This window comes from Adiantum capillus-veneris, chromosome 28, assembly GCF_014529385.1.
Source record: "Adiantum capillus-veneris isolate H3 chromosome 28, ASM1452938v2, whole genome shotgun sequence".
Taxonomy (NCBI): domain Eukaryota; kingdom Viridiplantae; phylum Streptophyta; class Polypodiopsida; order Polypodiales; family Pteridaceae; genus Adiantum; species Adiantum capillus-veneris.
The window spans coordinates 99,705,117-99,729,044 of NC_140958.1; positions in this window are offsets into that span (position 1 = coordinate 99,705,117).

Genomic DNA, 23,928 nt, shown 5'->3' on the forward strand with positions numbered 1-23,928 from the left:
TCTCTGTACAAAAGAGACTTTGGCGAAATTTTTAGGATTTATATTTTATGTGCAAACTCAAAATTAAATACTGATGGTGCTTTTTTAAAAGTTGCATTTTGCTTAAGCATAGACGTGCATTCATATCACATATAATTGTTTTGTTCAAAAAGATTAATCTTTTAATGGATGTGTTTTGATTTAATGAGAAGTTCTTATGGTGGTTTGAGAGTATGCATTATTTGTTATTTAGAGAACAATCCATTTCATATGTGTGCCTTAAATCCCATGTGGGAAGCTTACTAAGTAGGTGGCTAGTATCATATGTTTTGAGATTGAGATTTGTATCAGTTTACAAGACAAATGCTATTTGTTTTTTGACATTACATTGAAACAATTGGTTTATTTTAATTTTGTATTCATTATATTTGTTGCTTTTCATGGTTTTTTCTCTTAACATCTATTGCAAATGAAAACACACTACAATGTACACTTCTAGGAATGCTCATTAAAAACTATTTTTTGAAAGCTTGACCAACCCAAAACTCAACCAGCAGCTTGACCAAAACCAAGCCTTTGCACAGGGTTTTTTACACGGACACTTTCAAAGCTGGAAGCACTATGTACATATATATACATGAGGGTGGTCAACAAGCTGTTCTTTTAGAATCCTTTATGGCCTTTGTACTCATCCAAAAAATGACTGACATAACATGTCAACCCCCCCTAGCCTGCTTGATCATTCATGACAAGCAGAGGTTCCCAAAGTGAACAATTGTTGCAGCTCGTCCCCAGAAACCTCATCCACATTTTGTGGTGCATTCACACTCTTTGTTTCCATTGATAGAATCTCATTTGTCACAATAGTCATGAACCATGCTAAATACTTCTTTAGTCTATAACCATTAACAAGGTAGCTATGTAGTGTACCATCTAAATCAGCCTGCTGATATGTCCCATTATCAAACTTGTTCACAACGGTAAAAGGACCCTCCCACTTGATCTGAAACTTCTTTTGGAAAGTGTGGTCCAATTTACTATTGTATCACAAAACAAGATCTCTTTTCTCAATTCTCTTATCTTTCATGCACTCATTAACTCTTTTCTCACCCTTTTACATGTTTCTTGCTAGTAATCCAAGGCCAAAAGCCTGTCTAGCTACAGACATTGTAAATCCAAAAACCTTTGTTGCCAAGCATCTTGTTGCTTTTCATCTTGCAATGAAAAAACCTTGAGTGCAAGGATTTCCACTTCAATAGGCATCAAGGCTTCTCCATAAACTAAGTGATATGGTGAGAATCCCCTGCTAGTTTTTATTGCCGTTCTATATGCCCATAACGCACAAGGCAACTCTGAGTCCCAAGTTTTGGCATGCGTTAAAGTCATTTTTGTCATAATCTTCACCAATTCTCCATTAAAACTCTCATTAAGTCCATTGCACTGCGGATAATAAGGGGTGTTGTATTTATGCTCTATGCCAAGCTTTTTTCATAAGAAATCGAACATTTCACCTCTAAACCCTGGCCCTCTGTCAGATAGTAACTCCAATGGCACCCCAAACTTGCAGCATATGTGCTCATACACAAATTTTCTCATCTCCTCACAGCCTTGGCCTCTGCCCAATGTGATAAATAATCCACCGCTATCAAAATATACACATTCCTCTTACTTGTAGTGGGTAATGGCCCAATAGCATCGAGGCCTCATTTTTCAAACACTTCATTAGACATGATTGTCTTCCGTAGCTCGGGTTTAAGAACCCTTTTTCCCATTTTTTGACAAGCTAAGCAAGATTTACACTAGTGATTGACATCCCGTTGAATACTAGGCCAAACATAGCCTTCTTGCAAGATCTTGTGAAGCATAATCTTCATAGAAAAATGACCTCCGCAAGACCCTTCATGGTTTTCTTCTAGAATTTGGTCAATCTCCTCCTTCCAAGGCACATGACGCAACACCAGATCACTTCCTTTCATGTGAAGCATATCACCAATCATTTTGTACTTCCTTGCTCTTCTCATAAAAGCATACTTTTTAGATGAAGGAAAATCTTCAGGCAAGAGACCGGTCAATAAGAAATCCACCTCTTTTGACACCACCTCTCTTCCATGATACAAAGGGGAATCCGCTTTCAACACAAACACACAAGTAATCATTGCTTGCGCGGCCTCATGCGCTTCTTCATTTTGATTCCTTTCAACATGCTGCAAGCTCCATGCCTCAAACGTTTTGAGTAGCGATTTCACTTTGAAGCATAAATTCTTCAATCTAGGATTCTTATTCTTCCATACTTCCAACACCTGCTTTACCACTAGGAGCGCATCACCTTGATTTGCAAACATTTGATTCCCAATTGTAGACAAATGTGTAACCCACCTTCAAGAGCCATATACTCCGCTTCATTATTACTCTTTGCATTGATTTTTAACCCTTGTGTCCTTAGAGGATTTCCCTATGCATCATAAATAACAACCCCACCAGAAGCAGCATCATGACTTCTTCGATAAGAGCCATCAAAATATAGCAGTGAAGTATTTGATATAGCAGGGGTTTTCACTTTTTTCCTTTGGACCACCTCCTCTTTAACCAAAACAGGAGTCTCTTTATAAGTGAGTAAGTATGCCAAGTAGCCCCAGTACTCTCTTCCACTAGAAAAGTGAATTGTCACTCTTGCAGCTCAATAACCCATTTCATCACTGCCTTTGATATATTTGAGTTATTGAACAATTGAGGAAGCAATGAAAAACTGGTGAGAAAGGTGAACAATTTTTGCAACAAGTAATGTCTAAACCGTCTACATGCATAGACCATGCTAATAATCACCAATTCAACCTCTGAGTACTCTCTTTCATGAGGAGTTTTCACCCTGCTAGCATTTAAATAGGATTCATATACAGACACTCTTTCCCTCTTTGCAACAACACAGTTCCAATAACATCTTCTCCAACTGATGGGTTAAATAAAACTCCTTCTCCCAATCAGGGGCTTGCATGCCAGGTAAGGTGCTCAACACTTCTTTAACTTTGTCAAAAACATCCTCATAGTCATGTGTCCACTCCAAAGGATCATTTTTTACCACTTGCTGTAAAGGATACAGCAGTTGTGATGCCAAAGGTATGAACTTTTCGGGATGACAGCAATAGCAAAGCTTCTACCTTCCCTCGATTTTCTAGAAAAGATTCTACCTTCCCTGGATCTGCTTCAATTCCATTTTCAGAGATCATATGCCCAAGAAGCTTCACCCTTGGCTGTGCCAAATGACATTTTTTAGGGTTTAACTGACCCCGCATTCATCATACCTTGCAAAAGTCATCTCCAGCTTTTGAACATGCTCCTTGCGTTACCTGTACACACAAAAATCATCTATGAAACCTTTGACAAACTTCCCAAGGAACGGGGTAGGAACCCAATCTACCTTTCTCTCAAAATCCCCAGGCCCGTTTGTCAACCCAAAGGGAAGGCAACAAAAGTAAAAACAACACCATGGAGTGATAAAGGTAGTCTTCTTCTGATCTTCAAGAGCAAGGATAAGCTGAAATTATCTTGAATAACCATCACAGATGCTATACCTTTCAAAACCAACTACTGTATCCAAGAGTTAATCGATGAAAGGCAACGGGTAAGGATCCTTCTTGGTCACTGCATTCAATGGCTTATAATCAACACAAACTCTCAAACACCCATCCTTGTTGGGAGTGACCACTACAGAGCTGACCCACTCAGCATTATCTACTGGAACAATAAACCCTGCATTCAAAATCTTATCCACTTCTTCTTTTAAAGCATTCATTTGATCCTTACCCATTCTTCTTAGTTTATGTCTCACTGGCCTTGCTCCTTCTATCAACTCAATCTTCATTGGGTCCCCAACAAAACCCCTTATTTCTTGATATGATGAAATGAAAAGATTTGAAAACTTATCCAACATCATCAGGTATTCTGCTCTTTCTTTTTGTGACAAATCTATGCTTACCATATTTTGAACAAGTTCTTTCTTCACTGATAGCTCCTGCTTGGGCTGCATTAACTCTTCAAGATGCTCCAATCGACTTAATGCATTTATATCCTCTGAAATTTGCAGCACTTCACCATCTTCTTTCTCCTCTTCATTTAGTAACAAAAAAGACACCTCACCCTTGTCACTGGAACTTGAAGTAGCGCTGTTATCTGAATCCTTTGAACTTACCTCACTGGTGATTTCAGATTCATCGTCTTCAGACACCTCTTCTAATGCGAGAGGCTGTTTGATAATCATATCAAACAACCTCTTCTCTCCCTTTTTGCTATACACAACGATTGTGCCCTTGCCCCAATCTTGTACATCACCAACAACTCTTAACCATGGTCATCCCAATATGAGAGGAAAAGCTCCTAAACCCGCCGGCATAACATGAAATTCCCCCATAACTTTCATCATTAAAAACATAATCTCCAAACCTTTGACTAGTCCCAAACACTAACGACTTACTAACAACTTCCACTGCCTCTTAAATTTGGGTACCATGTTCATCAACTGTCCAAAAGTACAATTTACTTTCCTCCCAATCAGACCCTCCTTGAGACTATAAGCTGTGTGACCTTCTCCCAATGGAAAATCCGCTACTTGAAACTTCCTATGAGGTCTCCTTTTCTTCTTGGTCTTTGCATCTTCACCCTCTTTCTCCTTCCCTTTCTTCTTGCTAGGGCCAGCACCATTTGGTGCCCTTTCCCGCTTCCCCAATGGCATCATATATGCCTCTTTATTCTCAACTTGCACAATACCCACGTGACCACCTGATGTTGAAGCTTGATTCTCTTATTCAACACCACGATCCTCTCATATATCCAAGGCATAATCATTAGACCTGTCACAAACCTGCTGGGGAAGTGGGTACATATCACCTCCCATTCTCTTTGGCTTTGTACAATGAGTGTTGATATGTCCCAGTTCACCACAATTATAATAAGTAGGGATAAATCTTCTTGCTGGATGAGGAGCACCTTGTCCACGACCCGCATTGGCATTAGGTTGAGCTTCATATGGTAGGGCCACCTCTCTACCACCACCACGACCACAACCACCTCCGAGGACATTGAGCCGTAACTCTTGCATCATGGTCATCATGTCCTACATATTACGCTGCAATTGCTCCGTGTCTGCAGCCCTTCGCAAAGGTTGAACTTCAGCCTCTACCTGGCCCTCCTCATTTTGGCCACCATGAACCTGTCCATAGAGCACTCTCCCATACTCGTTAAGTCTTTGAGCTTTCCACTTTGTCCTGCAGGCAATTACAACTGCTTCTTCAAAAGTGGTAGGCCACTTCAACTCAACTTTAAACTTCAAACTCTCCTTCAAGACTACCACAAAATGGTCCTTTTCTAACATGGTGGGAGGGCTTTCATTTCCCAATGCTCGGGCCCATTTTTCCCAAAGGCGGTGATCCGAGCCTATCACAAATTTTTTGTTGGTTTTCCTTGCTTCTAGAGGTTTACAATAAAAGAAGGAGCGGGAACAACCTCTTGGAAAAATTAAAAAAAATGATTTGATAGGAATTTTTTCTTGACTAGTTCACCGGAGGTGAAAGGTAGAGGGAGAACCTAGTGATAAAGGGAAGGGAAAATATATAAATGTGAAAAGAAAAGATATGATGTGGTTGTGGATCCATGCACCCTTGATTCAAGGGTCATGAGTGGCTCATATCATCATGGCTTTGGAGCCATATGATGATTCAAACAGATGGGACCCAAGTGGAAGACTTAGTAAAGGGAGGAACCAGACACATGATTTTTCTGAATTTTTAAAAACTACTTCCACTCTGATCCAAGAAAAGTTGTCTTCGTCATAAAAGTTGTAGCTGATGAGCTGGAGATTTTGACCATATTTTTTTTATAATTTTTGCATCTACGGTTTAGGAGATATGGGCAAAATAGGGGACGCCAGTTTTTTCAACTGTGGTGGAGACCACCCCCTCTACCTTTACACACACACACCCTTCCTTTTCCACATTGAGACCTTCTCTAAAATCAGCCATTAGTCTTCTCACCCTCCCCTCCTTCCTTCTCTCTCTCAAGCTCAAAAACCCATCAAAATTCCTCTTCTAATCACCTCTCAAGTCATGCTTAATCTTGTTGTAATTCATAAGTTCTCATTCAACCCCTTTCTATTATTACTAGATATGTATTGATTTTATGTAGATTCTTTACATTTTAAAATAAGGAAGCTCTTGGACTCAAGCTATGGAGGAAAGAGTGAAGACAACACAAGTGATGATGGAGCTAGTTAGTTGCAAATTGGTCAACAAATCACTTGGAAGGAGCTTCTTCATTGGTTGAATGTCCCTAATCAAGCTTCATTTGTACAAATTACACTTGGATCTTAACCTCACTCCTAATCACTCTCTTTCCTATATAAAGAGGCCTTCCCCTTTGTAATTTTAAGCCTCCCTCAGCCCCATTGAGTCTTTGTATCACTCACCATGAGCACAAAAGCTCATTCATTCACTCTATTCTTGCACATTCTAGAGTGCAAATTGTTTCATGCTAGTAACCTACCCTCTTCTTATTTATGTTAATTAAGAGAAATCTTTTATATGTGTGTGAGAGTGCTTGATGTGATCTTGGCTAATCCTTGAGTGGTTGTTTGGTAATCTACATGCTATTTGTGTTGGGAGTGTTTGAAGTTATCCATTCCTTGTACACACATTAAGGTTAATGTTTCATTCATAGTGATATCTCTCTCTCTCTCTCTCTCTCTCTCTCTCTCTCTCTCTCTCTCTCTCTCTCTCTCTTTGTGTAGCGGTCCTAGTCCACGCTTCCAAGACTAGGTGGTGCCCTCATCTCATTTACCTTGTGGCGCAATGGAGTTTGTTTCGGTGTAGAGGCCGCCATTCCAAATTTCCTTTGTCATAAATTGGTGCTCCCACTGAGGAGTTCTCAAGCAGCGCTCTGTGAATCCTATGAAGGAAGATCCATCAAATTCTCCGAGACTTCCACTATGGTCTCCCCAAGAAGCTCGAGAAAAGAAACGTCTTTATCGACAAACGGCACGTATGTGGGTAAAGAGAGTTAACTACACACACCCTTCTTTGCTTCAAGGAAAATCTTGTAGTCATCAAGTCCCTAGGTCAAAGCATTGTGTTGAGTGCTTTGTGGTTAGTGTGAAGACACTTCCTTTGAAGCCTTGACTCCAGGTGGTGAAAGCACTCTCAAAATCGGGTATTAACAAATTTTTGGAGGGGGAGCTACACATCAATGGGGTGCCGTATTGGCAAGAGGCTACATATGGTGATGCACTCCAACGACTACTAGCAAGAAGGATCAAGGTGGTTGAGAGGGTAGCCATTGAACCCGATGATCGAACTCTACAAAGCTGAAGATGGTCACACCAAAGCTAGGCTCACTGGTGAGCAAATTCTTCGCATCTCTCAAATGGTGGGATCCAAGAGAACTCAACTTCAATGAAGTGCTTCATGGAAGTTTGTATTTAATGCACCAATGAATAATCCCATTTTCTACAACTTTCAATCAGTTCAGAATATTAGGGTGAATGTGCGCATTGATAGAAAGATTTTTTTCCAACAAAGACTGGTCTTCTATTTTGGAGCTGAGAGGTTGAGAGAGATATTGTTGTCCCCTGACCCTATAATATTTCCTATTTTGGAGTATAATGTATCTTTTGATGTTCACATCTTCATCTTGCTTTAAGCATACTCCATGAATCATAGGGATTTATATGGACCTCTCCAACCTCTTGCTAGACAAACTGTGCATATAATAGCTAGCACAAAGCTTAGGTTCCAAAACATCATAAGGAACTTACTAGGCCCTCGTCGTCTAGCTGAGATTAATGTATCTATCAATCCATTTATTCTACCCTTAATAAGATATGATTTGGGCCTAGACATTTTCATCTTTGTGTTGTATTGAGAGGAAGGCAACCCATTTTTATGATGGCTTTCCCAAATTTTTTTGGGCGTAGTGGGGAAAATGCTGGGGATTTTTTGGATAACTTGGAGATGGCTTTCCTTGTCTCTAGGAGGGATGACGAAGCATTGAAATTGAGAGCTTTTCCTTTGGTGCTCAAAGAAGAAGCTAGGGTATGGTTCCATGCTCTAGATCCAACCCAAAGAATTGATTGGGAGGGATTGAAGGCGGCTTTCCTACAAAGATTTCAACGAGCCAATTCGGCAGAAGAACTATGGCAACGGCTTCTGGCCGTTCATCAAGTTGACCCTCATGGTTATGCAACCTATGAGGAAGGTTTTCTGAAACTTTGGGGGCAATGGTCAGACTCACTAAACCCTGGTGAGCGAGCTCCCAATTGCCTCCAAAAGGATCGATTTATCTCAGGTTTGTACCCCTTGCTAAGGGAGAAGGTAAAGAGCAAATTTCCAAATGCTTTTGAAGATGCCTTAAGAATTGCTAGGAAAAAGAATAGAAAGATTCTCTATCAAGCCCAAACTGGTCAGCTAGCTTTGGGAGGCAATATCACAACTATGGAAGATTCTCACATACCTCCAAATGTGCCTAATGCACCAGACCTCAATAGAGGTCAACAAGAAGATATGCTCCAACAAATAAACAATCTCACAAACCAGCTAGAGGGGTTGAGAGTAAACCTTGTGCAGGGTGCAAGAAGGCCTATTGAGGGAAATGGTGGGAATCGGCCACCAATGCGACGTCAAGTAAGGCAAATGTTGTGTTACAATTGTGGGGAAAATGGCCACGGCATGTATAATTGCCCTCATCCCAGAAGATATGACTACCCTGTCAGAGGTCCTCGACAACAAGTAAGTCCTCCTCGTGCTAGAGCTCAAGCACAAGAGAAACAGCAACCTCAAATTTTGTAGCCACCGCGTGCTCAAGCTTAAGCCCCTGCTACTCAACCAAATGTGAGCATCATAAGGATAGAGGAGGTCCTCAAGGGCAGAAGCAACCAGGAAGAAATAGCTAAAGGGAAGATGAAGATAGATGAAGTGGCTACAATGCCTATCAAACGTGTGCGTGTCCAAGATGAAGTAGGTAAAGAAACAAGCAAGGATGAAAGCAATGAAGCAAGTACATCTCGGGAAACTAAAGATGAAGCCAAGAAGAGAAAGACCCGTACTAGGTCTCAAATTGACATCTCTGATTTCCCTATGGGATCTCGGACACAACCTTATGACTTGACAGCTGATGTGAGTTCTCAAGGACCAAACATTACTTGGCCACAACTACTTCATATCTCCCCAAAGCTTCGACGACAATGGTAAAAAATGGTGAGCACGAGGGCAAAGCGAAGTAAGCTAGTAAGTGTAATCAAAGCATATGGTCTCAAGGATATAGTGCCTTTGGTGGAGGCTCAAATCAAGGGACAACGGATTCCAAAAACTTACATTGACAGTGGAGCAGAGGTTTGTGTCATGACAGAAAAGCTAATGCATCAATTGGGTTTAGAAGTAATGGAATCATCAAACTTTAGAGCAAAAATGGCCAATAATGTCTCTGTCACTTGTGTGGGTGTAGTGAAAGCTTTGAGAGTTTCTGTTTTTGGAATCACTACAGAGGTTGATGCTTATGTGATTCCAGTAAAGGGAGAAGGATACCCCCTTATTTTAGGACGACCTTGGCTCATGAGTATAGGAGCTAGGCAAGATTGGGAAACATGAACTTAGAGTAGAGGCCTCGCATGGGTGGCCATAGTCGGAAGGTGGTTTATAACTTGAAGAATGGGCAACAAGAGAACCTTGAACTAGAGACGTCAGCTGATGAGTGGAGCTCAAGTGGATGCTCCTCATCCATGGACGAGGAAGAGAGTTCAAGTGAAGAGAGTGATAGCACTCTCGAAGTCATGGGCGTCACCATAAAGGAAACTACCTCATCAGAAGACAACCCAAGGATCCAAATGGAGAATGTGTGGGATGCCAGCCTAGAGGAGATGTTATCCAAGGATATAAAGGAAGAAGAAAAGGAGGGTTATGTAAATGTTCTCAAGAAGCATGCATCATTGTTCATTTCTGATTACACTCACATTACAGGTGTCACTGCAGTGAAGAATCATATCCATCTAAAAGAAGGGAGCAAGCCAGTAGTACAAAAACTAAGAATATTAGGAGTTGTGCAACAAAATGCACTGTTGTCCGAGGTGAAGAGACTCTTAGAAGCAGGATTCATATACCCAGTAGAAGATTCAGAATGGGTCTCCCGAGTAGTGGTGAGGCCAAAGAAGAATGGTAAATGGCGAGTGTGCGTGGATTACAAGCCACTAAATGCTGCAACAAAGAGGGACCACTTCCCTCTCCCATTTCAAGATGAGATTCTAAATGAAGTAGCAAGCCATGAGAGATACACAGTGTGTGATGGCTACTCTGGCTACTTTCAAATACGCATTGCAGAGGAGGACCAGAAAACGACTACTTTCATCACACCATGGGGCTGTTTTGCATTTCGAGTCATGCCTTTTGGTCTCACCAACGCTCCAGCCACCTTTCAACGATTCATGAACATGGTCTTCCAACCTTACTTTGGTAAGTCCATAAGGGTTTTCATAGATGACTTTTGTATTTACAGCTCCAAAAATATGCATCTCGGCAAGATTGATGAAGGATTTACTCGTTTAGCTAAGATGGGTGGACAACTAAACAAGGACAAATGTCACATTGGGGAAAGCAAGGATACACTCTTAGGGCATGTAGTGTCCATTGATGGAATCGAGGTAGATCCTGAAAAGATAGAAACATTGCTAAATCTACCTTCCCCAACTTCCATCAAACAATTAATCTCTTTCTTGCAAAAGCTAAGATATTTGAGTAGATTCATACACTTACTCTCCCAAGTGATATTTCCTCTACAACAGCTGACTCGTCAAGAGACGATTGTTTGGAGTGAAGAAAGTGATGGGCATTTTAGAGAGATTAAAAAAATGTTAGGGTCACTCCCTCTAATCCTCCAACCTTGTTGGGAAGAAACATTCTTTGTAAACCCTAGTGTGGGAGAAGAGGCCATTGGTGCTGCCCTCCTACAAAAAGATCCAAAAACATCCTTTATGAGGCCTGTGTATTTTGCTAGCCGCCTCATGGAAAACACAGAGAAGGCCTACACCCTGATGGAACAGCTAGTGTTAGCTCTCATGTTTGCGGTAACCATGTTTCGGCCATACTTGCTGCCGAAGAGGTTTGTAATTATCACTGTGGAGGATATGTTTCCCTATGCACTACAACATATGGAAATCTCTGACAAAATAGCAAAGTGGGTGGTGCGACTTCAAGAGTTTGATTATACAATACAGGTTGAAAGAACAACTCGAGCATGCTTAGCCGACATTTTAACAAACAAGTGCTAAGAAAAAGTTTTCCATTTGAAGAGAAAGGAACTTCCACCACCTCCTGCTCCAGAGGCTTTGGTCAATGCTTATAGCCTCTACTTTGATGGAGCATACAAGAGAACCAAGGATAAGGCAGCTGCAGGCATCGTGGTCTTATCTCCATTGGGAGAGAGGATCCATGGTGAAGGGATCACTCTAGAAGATGTCCACTCCAACAATGAAGTAGAATATCATGCTCTAATTCATGGCCTTTGTTGGTGCCTCGATAATTCAATTAAGAGATTAAACGCTTTTGGTGACTCCATGCTTTTGGTAAGGCAAATGCAAGGTACATGGGCTTGCAAAAATTCCCGTCTCTCTACTAAAATGAGAGAAGCCAAAGCTCTTATGAGGAGATTTAGGGAGGCACAAGTACATCATGTGCCAAGAGACCAGAACAAGGATGCAGACCACCTAGCATCATCAATGTTAACTGAGTCAATAGTGGGAGCAGTGGCCATCAAACGTCCACTTCAGCAAGGCAAGGAGAAATTAGAAGATATTATGCACATTCTGGAGCAAGGAGAGGCTTCTAAACACTTGAATGCAGGGGAAAGGCGATGGTTAGCTAGGAAGGCTACCAGGTATCGCATAGTAAATGATGACTTGTATTGTCTTGGTAAGGATGGTGTGCTTAGAAGAGTGCCTTTGAAGAGTGAAATTGAAGAGATTTTAAAAGCTTGTCACGATGATATGTGCGGAGGACACTTTGCACACGACGTCACTAGTAGAAAGGTTCTACAAGCTGGGTTTACTTGGCCAAGTCTTCATCGTGATGTCAAATACTGGTGTCAAACATGTGATGAATATCAGAAAGCAGGACCATGACGGCTCATAACTGAACCTCAGAACCCAATAAAGGTATATGGGCCCTTTGAGAAGTGGGTAATTGATGCCATAGGGCCTCTACCACGCACTCAGTCAGGTAAAGAGTACATCATCATGGGAGTAGACTACATGACTAGATGGGCTGAGGCTATGCCGACCAATAGAATTACTGCTAAGGATGTGAGTCAATTCATCTTTGACTACATCTGTTGCCGGTTTGGCACCCCTCTTGATATACTATCTGATAGAGGACCAGGGTTTAGAGAAGACTTGGTAGGAGAACTGATGAAGAAGCTAAATATTCAGCATCAACACTCTACTCCTTACTACCCTCAGTGCAATGGTCTGGTGGAAAAGGTAAATGGAATCATTTGCAAAATTCTCACCAAACAGGTACATGCCAGGCGCCAAGATTGGGACAAACACCTGAATGGATCTCTATGGGCCTATAGAACCTCCTTCAAAACCACATTAGGGTACACACCCTTTCATTTGGTTTATGGAAAGGAGGCGCTTTTGCCCATTGAAGTGAAGTTAAGAAGTCTTCGAATATTGGGTAGCCAGGTAGGCTCTCAAAAGGAGAAAGTACATCAAAGGATCATGGATCTAGAGAGGCTGCAATTGGATTGTGAAGAAGCCATCAACCACTATTCTCAAGAAGCAGAGAAGCGCATAGAAAAGTTTAACAAAAAGCTAGCATCCAAAGACATCAAAAAGGGATCTCTGGTGCTTCGATATGACAATCGCTTTGACACTCGTAAGGATGGAAAGTTTCTTTTTCGATGGGAAGGCCCGTTCTTGGTCACCAAAAAGTTCAAAAATGGCTCTTACAGACTTCAAGACATTGATGGTAAAGTGCACAAGATCAGGACAAATGGATGGCGTCTAAAGCTCAAGATCAAAGAAAGTAGGCTAGAGGCATAAATACCCCTAGCCAGGTTTGGGGGGGCTATGATCCGAGTCTATCACAAATTTATTGTTGGTTTTCCTTGCTTCTAGAGGTTTACAATAAAAGAAGGAGTGGGAGCAACCTCTTGGAAAAATTAAAAAAAATGATTTGATAGGAATTTTTTCTTAACTAGTTCACCGGAGGTGAAAGGTAGAGGGAGAACCTAGTGGTAAAGGGAAGGGAAAATATGTAAATGTGAAAAGAAAAGATATGATGTGGTTGTGAAGCCATGCACCCATGATTCAAGGGTCATAAGTGGCTCATATCATCATGGCTTTGGAGCCATATGATGATTCAAACAGATGGGACCCAAGTGGAAGACTTGGTAAAGGGAGGAACCAGACACATGATTTTACTGAATTTTAAAAAAATACTTCCACTCCGATCCAAGAAAATTTGTCTTCATCAAAGTTGTAGCTGATGAGCTGGAGATTCTGACCATATTTTTTTTATAATTTTTGCATCTACGGTCTAGGAGATATGGCCAAAATGGAGGACGCCAGTTTTTTCAACTGTGGTGGAGACCACCCCCTCTACCTTTACACACACACACCCTTCCTTTTCCACATTGAGATCTTCTCTAAAATCAGCCATTAGTCTTCTCACCCTCCCCTCACCTCGCAAGTCATGCTTAATCTTGTTGCAATTCATAAGTTCTCATTCAACCCCTTTCTATTATTACTAGATATGTATTGATTTTATGTAGATTCTTTACATTTTAAAATAAGGAAGCTCTTGGAATCAAGCTATGGAGGAAGGAGTGAAGACAACACAAGTGATGATGGAGCTAATTAGTTGCAAATTGGTCAACAAATCACTTGGAAGGAGCTTCTTCATTGGTTGAATGTCCCTAATCAAGCTTCATTTGTACAAATTACACTTGGATCTTAACCTCACTCTTAATCACTCTCTTTCCTATATAAAGAGGCCTTCCCCTTTGTAATTTTAAGCCTCCCTCAGCCCCATTGAGTCTTTGTATCACTCACCATGAGCCCAAAAGCTCATTCATTCACTCTATTCTTGCACATTCTAGAGTGAAAATTGTTTCATGCTAGTAACCTACCCTCTTCTTATTTATGTTAATTAAGAGAAATCTTTTATATGTGTGTGAGAGTGCTTGACGTGATCTTGGCTAATCCTTGAGTGGTTGTTTGGTAATCTACATGCTATTTGTGTTGGGAGTGTTTGAAGTTATCCATTCCTTGTACACACATTAAGGTTAATGTTTCATTCATAGTGATCTCTCTCTCTCTCTCTCTCTCTCTCTCTCTCTCTCTCTCTCTCTCTCTCTCTCTTTGTGTAGCGGTCCTAGTCCACGCTTCCAAGACTAGGTGGTGCCCTCATCTCATTTCCCTTGTGGTGCAATGGATTTTGTTTTGGTGTAGAGGCCGCCATTCCAAATTTCCTTCGTGAGCGGGTAAAATGCATGACAAAATCATCCACACTCTGATTAGGCCTCTGAGTGTAACCCAAAATCTCATGCCAAACTTCATCAAGTGCTTCGACATTCTTGTATTGTGCCAAAAACACCAGCTTCACATGATTCTAGTCCAACACAATCCCTAGCGTTTGTGCATGTCCCACCTCTCCATAATTTTGTAGCCAAGCTTTTGCTTCATCCTGTAAACTGTATTGCAGTAGCCGTAATAGTATAGCCAGACCCTGTATGCCCCGAAGCAAGCAAGTAACTTCCAATTTCTCAATAAAAGAGTGCGCATTTTCGCTAGGCAATCCATGCAACTTAGGAAACTCGTCTACTGTTTGATTGCCACACAAACACTTACATGTGACATCGAAATTGCAAGGGATGTCAATGGATCGCTCCAGTACCTAATCCACCTCACACTGGGTAACCTGGCCCCCAGTGCTCAGCTTCAAACAACGTCACAATCCTCACAAAGACTGCAATCCAATTAAACGACCGCCTCACTTGCTGTCCACAAATACCACATATACAGGTGGTTGTCCATAAGGACCCACATCCCATTTACATTTTATGTCTGCATGGTATACGAATTTCGTAAAAATTAGAGCACACGAGGATTTCTCCTCAGTGGGGGAACCAAAATGATGTTAGCGTGCAAACGATAAGGAAACCAAGTGCCTCTATAGCTCTGCACGAGTGACATTGTTGGAAAGAAACCCTGTATGACGGTAGAATACACCAAAGTCGAACACCTATGAAGATGGGCGAGAAACAGTCCTAACTCAAACCATGCCTAAAATTTCAGAAAATTGAGACCATAAAGATGAAGCCTATGTCGTGAGGATCTCCGTAGAGCATCCATATGCTTGAATTTGATAACCGCAAGAGAGTTACCAGCTTTTGAAGATGGAAGGTCTCTCAAAAGCTCCAAAAAACAAGTCTGTGTAAGAAAAAAAGGATGTGCAGGAAAATGAAGCTAAAATAATGGGGGTATTTTCCACTTTATTGAAGTGGATTCTTCTTCCTTTTCTCGGCCGTCATCTTTCTCTTTCATTTCCCCTATTAATTGGGCTATTTTTGGCCTCTTTTGGGAAAGGAAAGCTCCATGTCGGTGATTTTGACCAAGGGGGAAGTGGGGAAAGTGTCTAGGGGACCAAAATTTAATTCCAAGCACCTGGCCAAGCTGGTGGGAACTCAACATGGCCCCCCTAGCTCCCCAAAATGCCCACGAGCCCTCCTTGCAAGGCCTTGAGTGCATTCCTTCACCATTTGGTACACCATAAACTAGTCCTCCTTTAGTATATATACCCTGAACCCCCCACATGTGGGTTAAGTCCATTGCCACATGGCATGCTCTCCCCAACTTTCCCAGCTTCCCCATGTCCAAACCTAGATTTCTACTTTGCCACCAAACTGAGTCATTTTCTCGGAGGTGTAGTGGGTGACCCCCCCCCACCAAATATAGCGCCGTAAAGCACAGATTGGATCTTATTACCCAGGCTAGCTCCAAAATTTCTAAACATGCCATTGTTAAAAAAAACCATCAAGTCGGCCCACTTGCTGTCTTCCCACGTGCATCCGCCGCCAGTTTTTAAGTGAAAAGCCATCCACTTCGAGTGCATGTAACTCATGCTGTCGGAGTCTGATTCGCAAAAACTATTTTTTGAAATTTTGACCAAACCAAAACTCAACCAACAGCTTGAACTCAAATCGAAGAGCTTTAGGAGACAAACAAGTTTTGGATGAAAAGTGCCATTGCGCTACCCTCCATTGCGCTTTTCCCGCTTCTCCAAATTTTGAGCAGAAGACCCCCAAAAATTGAGACGAAGTTCAGGGTGTCAAAAAATAAATCAACAAGAAAGCGTAATCAGTGAGTTATTATATTGATTAGCAATAAACACCATAGAAAACACTAATCATATTCTTCTTAACACAAAACAACCATAGTTAACAAGAATCAGTTCCCAAAAAATAAAATTTGTAGCAATTTTGAATCTTACATGCAAATCGCATACACATACTGTTTTGTCACCATGAATTGAATTGGCGTATGATTTTTACCGCTCTGATGAGATGTAGAGAGAGAGAGAGAGCGAGAGAGAGAGAGAGAGAGAGAGAGAGAGAGAGAGAGAGAGAGAGAGAGAGAGAGAGAGAGAGAGAGAGAGAGAGGAGACAAGAGACACACCATGTACGCTCCCAAAGACTAATTCATATTGAGGACAAGATACAAATATATAGGTGAGACCAAGTTGAGTAGAGTGATCCATATATAGCTCCAACACTAATGTCACAGTGCTTTTCAGGTGATCTATTACAATGTTTTTGCTTTAATAAAAGAATATAGATGTATAATGATCTGATAGTCACTTACACAAGTGTGCCGCATTTTTTTTGCTGTGTAGATTGCTCAAAGAGCACATACTACCATCTGATAATGTGATGCAAGATTCCAGAGAGGATGCAAGAAATATCTTGCGAAACTTGGGGATGGATTACAATTCGATCCACGCTTGTCGTAAAGATTGCATTCTTTTCAAACTCGGGGAATACATAGACATGGAGAAGTGTTCGAAATGTGATTCCGAGAGATATCGAGTAGACCTCCACGGAGCAAAAATTCCACAAAAGGTTTTACAATATTTTCCTTTGATTTCTTGTATCAAGCATTTGTTTGAATGTAAGTCCATGGCCGCCCTAGCATCATGGCATGAGGAGAATAAATCTTCGGATGGTGTGCTATGGATTCCTGCAGATTGCGCAGCCTAGAAACATATGAACAGAACATGGTCGGAATTTGCCAGGGAAGCTCAAAATTTGCACTTAGGCCTGGCTATGGATGGCGTAAATCCATTTGGTCAAAGATTAACATCTTACAGTGCATGGCCCGTTGTCATCGTCAACTACAACATTCCCCCATGGTTGACTACGAAGAAGGGGCACCTATGGCTAAGCTTGATTGTGTCAGGACGGTATAAACTGAAGAATATGGATGTGTATCTTTGTCCACTATTGGAAGAGCTACAACAATTGTGGATTGGCATAGAAGTGGTGGATATGAGCGGACTGTTGCACAGGTTGATGGAATGCTTTGATCAGAGGCATTCTAATGTGGACCATGTATGACTATCCCGGACTAACAGAATGCTCAGGTGATTTACACTCAAACTCAAACACTGTAAATCTTGGTTTTTCTCAAGCTTATCTATTATCGTGTGTATACATGCAGGGCTTCAAACAAGCGGATACAGAGCATGTGTCACATGTGGACCTAGACTGAATGCACATGTGGCTATTGAAAAGCTGAATTTCCCAATATCGAAGTCGAAACCATGTTTGCACTCTTGAAAGTGTGCACGCGCGTGGAAGCAATTTCACGAATGAGATGGCTCTGATACCGATTGTGAGTACATGTATGTAGTGCGCGTGCAGAGAGTGCAAAGGGGAGAGAGGGAGAGAGAGATAGAAAGACACAGGATGTGGGGTGGAGCTCCCAAATCTCACTGTGTGAGCACCATGTGAGAATGTAAGTGAGACTCCATATTCTTTGTATGTATAAAGAATAAGGAGATGAATGTGGGAGGTCGGACACTGGCCGAGGGACACATGCAAAGCATGGTGAGGCACACCACCTTTGCCTAACAATCCATAGATAGGTCTATGCGTAAATTTTGAGATTCCCTGGCAAAATCCGGCCATCTATCGTTTATATGTTTCCAGGCTGCACAATCTGCAAGAATCCGTAGCACACCATCCGAAGATCTATTCTCCTCGTGCCATGATGCTAGAGTGGCCATGGACTTACATTTGAAGAAATGCTTGATGCGAGGAAGCAGAGGAAAATTTTGCAAAACCTTTTGTGGATTTTTTGTTTCGTGGAGATCGACTCGATATCTCTCTAAATCACATTTTGGACACTTCTCCATGTCTATGTATTCCCCTCTGAAAAGAATGCAGTCGTTAGGACAAGCGTGAATCGAGTTGTAATCCATCCCCAAGTTTTGCAAGATCTTTCTTGCTTCCTCTTTGGAATATGGCATCACATTATCAGAAGCTGGCAGTATGTGCTCTTTGAGCAATCTATACAGCCAAAAAAATACAATACACTTGTGTAAGTAATCTATCAGATCATTATACATCTAAAGTTTTTTATTGAAGTAAAGACATTATAATAGATCACTTGAAAAGCACTATGATGCCAGTGTCACTCCATCCAAACTTTTCCTGCATATTGAGAAGAACGAGGAGCGCCTTCAATCTAGACACACGTGCTCTATCACACAATGGCGTATCGGCTTCACTTTTCATATCATCATAGATAAGACTTTCTGAATCCATGATCGTCTCGATCATTTCATCAATCTCGGGCTCAAACATTGCCTCGTTGAAAATGTGGTCTGGATGATCATCCTGCGAGCTCTCAGAGGCTACATCTTGTGGCCTCATGTATGCTGCTTGACCAAAGCGCCTGCGAACACGTCTATTGGGTTGCAAGTTTGCTTCCTGTTGATAAGCGTCAGAGTTCGACGAGTTATAGTTGGCAACAACTCGATCTATAATAGATGGATCAAAGGCGCCAAATTCGTGAATGTGCTGCAAAGAAACGCGTCTTGTCCGTCGCATAGCATGCTTGCATTAATTACAAGGACATAAGATCCTTTTTGTGAGAGACAGGTGTTTCGGTTGGACGGCCCCACATCCTCCTCGCTACTTGTAATGAATGTAAAAACATTATAACCTGGACAAAAATTCAATCTTCTATTGGCATCCTCCATCTTTTATCTCTCTCTCTCTCTCTCTCCCTTTGTTCACATTATAAACTACCTCACATTCTCTAGTCATATCCGATCTCTGCACACCTCAGTCTAGAGGTGCAAGGAGATTAGAACCACCGGGTTATAGTCTCGTCTTTATTGGTCAATGCCTATATTTGTTGGTACGAGAAATCTACACACCCACGTCTACATGATAGTGCATATAGTGGACAAAACCCCTTTGCCTCTTCTCTGGTTGTAGCAATTAACAACATCTCAACACCTCTTCATAGCAGATCCTTGTTCAAGGGATTACATAGCACATTACATGTTGGCTTCTAATCTAAGTATCATATTGTTGAAATCTTTCCAACTTAATATCGTATCCATAGAGAGGGATCACTGTTTGCCTATCTGTAGAGAGAAGAAGAGAGGGATCACCTTTTGCCCATCCATAGAGAGTTGGGAAGGTCGAAACTTCAACCGGTCGTGTAAGAACGCAAGGCTAGCTTCACCATTTGCATAACATTAATTTTTGTTTGTAATCCCAAAGGTAGACTTTAAATAAAAACTAAATTCAAATTCTAATCTTTAATCTAACTTAATTGAACATATGGTGATTCTGAGCTTATTGAACATGATTAGTGGGTGAGTTAATAGGTGTCAGATTCTGATGGGAATATACATATTGTTGTGTACCTAGTGTTTGCTCTTTGGACAAAGCCTTTATTGACATGCAGTAAAATCTAACCTAAATCTAATCTAATCTAATGTAGCATAAATATAAATCTAATCTAATCTTAAATCCAACCTAAACTTAAATGTAATTTAACTTAAATACGTATCTTATCTTAATCTTAAATCTAAATCTAATGTAGTCTTAAACTCGATCAACATAAACCTAAATCTAATTCAATCTTAAATCCTAAACCTAAATGTAACCTACCTAGTCTTAAATATTGTCCTAATTTTAAATCTAACCTAAATCTAAATCTAACTTAATTTTAAACTCAATATAAACCTAAATGTAATTTAACCTAATCTTAAGTCTAACCTAATTTTAAATTTAGCATAATTTTTTAATATAAGTTAAATATAACCTAACTTAACCTTAAATGTTACTCTAACCTAATTTTAAATGTAATTTTAAATCTAACCTAACCATAAATCTTAATATAACATTTCATTTCATATTTTCTCTTTTGTTCTATCTCTCTCTCTCTCTCTCTCTCTCTCTCTCTCTCAATGTGTATGTGCATGCATTCTTTGTTTATGCATAGAGATCTCACCAAAGAGTGCTCTCAACAAATGAGCTTGACAACCCTAATTTCTTTTACACACTGCCTTATATACCTAGGGTAAAAATATGCAATGTCCGGGCGCCCAAGGCCTTTAGGGCTCCACCACTTATTGAATCTTCTACCTAGGCACACTAACTCACCTGTTCTTTACAACTTGGAACTCCCATTGAGCTTGTAAACACATTAAAATATTACAATGACATGAAATAAATAGGAATTTTATAATATATGACCATTTTGGGAAAATGTGTAAGTGCAATCTTCACTACTTTTTTTGTTTTCATTCTCATTGTGTATCCTACATCTTTGGTCTTTATCCACTTCTGTTAACTAACATTGACTCAGTTAACATTCCCCACTTCTGATTTTAGTGCTCTTCCTCGGGCACTGTTGAAAAGTGTCCATGGATGCTGTGGAAGGTTTTGATTGGTTGTTGGTGGGCTAATTGTCTTTGTTTGTGATTGAGTTTGTTGATGAGGTTCAATTTTCTACAGTATCTTCATTGGTCCAGATATGTCTGATGTGAGAGATGATGTTGCATTTGTCGGTTGTAATAGAATAATGAGATGAGGTTGCTGTTTGTTTATGAAAAGTATGTACAAGGGAGGTAGAACGATGAGGTTCTAAATTAGGGTCTAATATCTAGATGACCAAAGCGAAAAAACCCAGTGGGAAAAAATTGCCTTTGGGATAAGCGCATTATTGGATACTTCTTAGCATTAAAAATATTAATAAAGTACTCAAGGGATTATTTGTGATGACAGATATGGAATTAAAAAGGCAACAAATATAAGAGGGTATCATGATGGAACATTGATTCAACTATTGTAGTCCACTCAAGGTGCATAGGTGGAAGCAAAAAGAGTGTCTAATACGTATGTCCAATGATGGGACATCCTATTTATGCATACACAGAAATGCATGGAAAACAATATGTTGTGCAAGAAGGATTTTGATGGGTTCTTGAGAAAGATGGTGTAGCTATAAAAGCATATGACATGGCTTTGCAAGCGGGAAACCCTTTAAGAATGTTTCTAATTGACGAGGATATGTGCTCTCATCTTACTATGCACTGTGTGTGAGTGTAGGACTCTATGACACTCCACTAATTGTAAGTTAATAGACTTCGACTCTTATGCTCACCTCATCCAGCATGAGCAACGTGACTTTGATAGCTCTACTCCACATAACACATGGGTGGAGCAGGCGAGATTGACTGGCCAAAGAAGATTGGAAGAATGAAAAGCAAGCAGCACGTGAGAATCCAGACAAGTGGAAGCAACAAAAGAAGGCATCCAGAGCGTGAGTAGATGCAGGGAGCTCACACCAAGTGATTCAGGGAGCTCACACCACTTGGGGAGCAGCGAATGGGCATCATTTGAGGCCCACTTTGTAAGTGTTATTGCATCGCCCTTTAGGTTTGGTAGTTATGGGTATTTGTAATTTTAAATTCTAACATAACATTTTCTTTGTATGTTTTGAATAGTGGTTGATGGTTGGATGTGACCCCACACCATACAAGTGTGAGTATGCGGGCAGAAAGGACTTAAAGCCCCTTATGGACATTCTAAGTTCTCACTCCGGCTTGGTTAGTATTTAACTTTACACTCTTATATTTGTTAAATTTTAATAATAATATAAAAATTAGAATGTTTTGTCACTATATATTTATACTTACAAAAAGTCTTACTGTTTTTTTGCAACAGATATGCTGTTGGGACACGATGAGACGTCATATTAGTTGACGTCAAAGTAGCCGTAGCTAGATAACAGTACTTTTATTTTTTCACAGCGTGTATTAGGAGATGATGTGTGTACGTCAATTTTGTAACTATTGGCCAACAATGTATTTTTCCAATAATGACAATTGTGTTGTAGCTAGTACATTCTGATCAAAGCTTAACAATCAAGTGATTTTGACTATGATGTGCATAATTTTGTAAGTTTATTACTTTTGTCAATTTGATTCCATCGATATACTTTTGTCAGTTTTGCATCTTAATTTTGGAATGTTTATGTTCAAAATGGTTGATGGGGTGGCATGCTAATGTATGCCTTGCCAATAGAAAAATTTATTCATGGGCGTCGCTACTTTTGAACCTACAGCGTTGCTATATGGTTTCTATATTCATCTCTATATAGAAATGCATATAGAGATGCATATAGCGATGCAAATATAGACGCATATAGTGACATTCTCTTTGCTGCGTGTATAGCGACACTTATAGTGATGTTGATGATAAAAATATCCCCATGTATTTTCGCCGCTAAGGCCATCACAAGTGTGAAGAACCTCTTGTAGCGATGTTGGGTTTCTCTTGCTAATAATTACATCTTTCCATCAAAGTTTGAGATATTCATATGGGCACCTTTTACCTTATCTAATGTGTGCCCATTGTGTGGATGATGTGGGTGTTGTTATTGGGTCTGATTATTATAGTCAAATTTCAGTGATTGATGGTCATCCATTATTTAACATTGATAGGGATGCTTCTAAACCATGCATTAATCTATAGCACGTAACGACAGGCAACGAGGAAGCACATAGAATTGCAACAATATTACCTAAGAAAGATGAATACAACATTAAGAGAGAGAGAGAGAGAGAGAGAGAGAGAGAGAGAGAGAGAGAGAGAGAGAGAGAGACAAAAAGAGAGAGAGAAACGCTAAAGAGAACTTATAAGAAAACGCTAAAGGAAAAATGAAAGAGCAGAGAAACACCTATTTATATGGACACAAAGGGTCTTTTGAATTTCCATCTTCATTTGTCTTTTGACTTTCCACCTTTGTTCGTCTTTTGACTTTCCACCTTCATGTGTCTTTTCATTTCCTAAACTCACCCTTCACTTATGCACTTACTATGTTTTGAAACAATTTTTATTTTTATGAGATTGGGGAGACCTAATGGAAAGATGAAAATTTGAAATGGTCACAAATGAATTTGAGTGTGGGTAGGATTCACCAAAAAAATAAGTACAAGACATCATGACAACAATTACAGAGAGATGTTTTGCAAAAAGTGCCAAGAGTAAAATGAATGTACTATACAATTTGAAAGAAGGAAAAAATACAATTTAGGATGTATTGAGGATGGAAGCACAACTTGCACCAAGCATGAAGCCAACACAATTGACTTCCCTTGCAAAGAGATTAGGTTGCAAAGGAGTCAATTTAAAACATCAATGTGCAAGAGAATTTATAAACATGTTTCTTAATAACCATGGTCTTCTTTATTTAACCAAGTAAACCGTAGCTAAATTTACTATTGATAGTTCATTTAAAGAGCTCTTAGTGATTACTTTTTATTGATAAACTATTGATTTCATGCAGATTTTGTGAGGATGTATGGAGCATAAAGGAGTTCAATATCATGA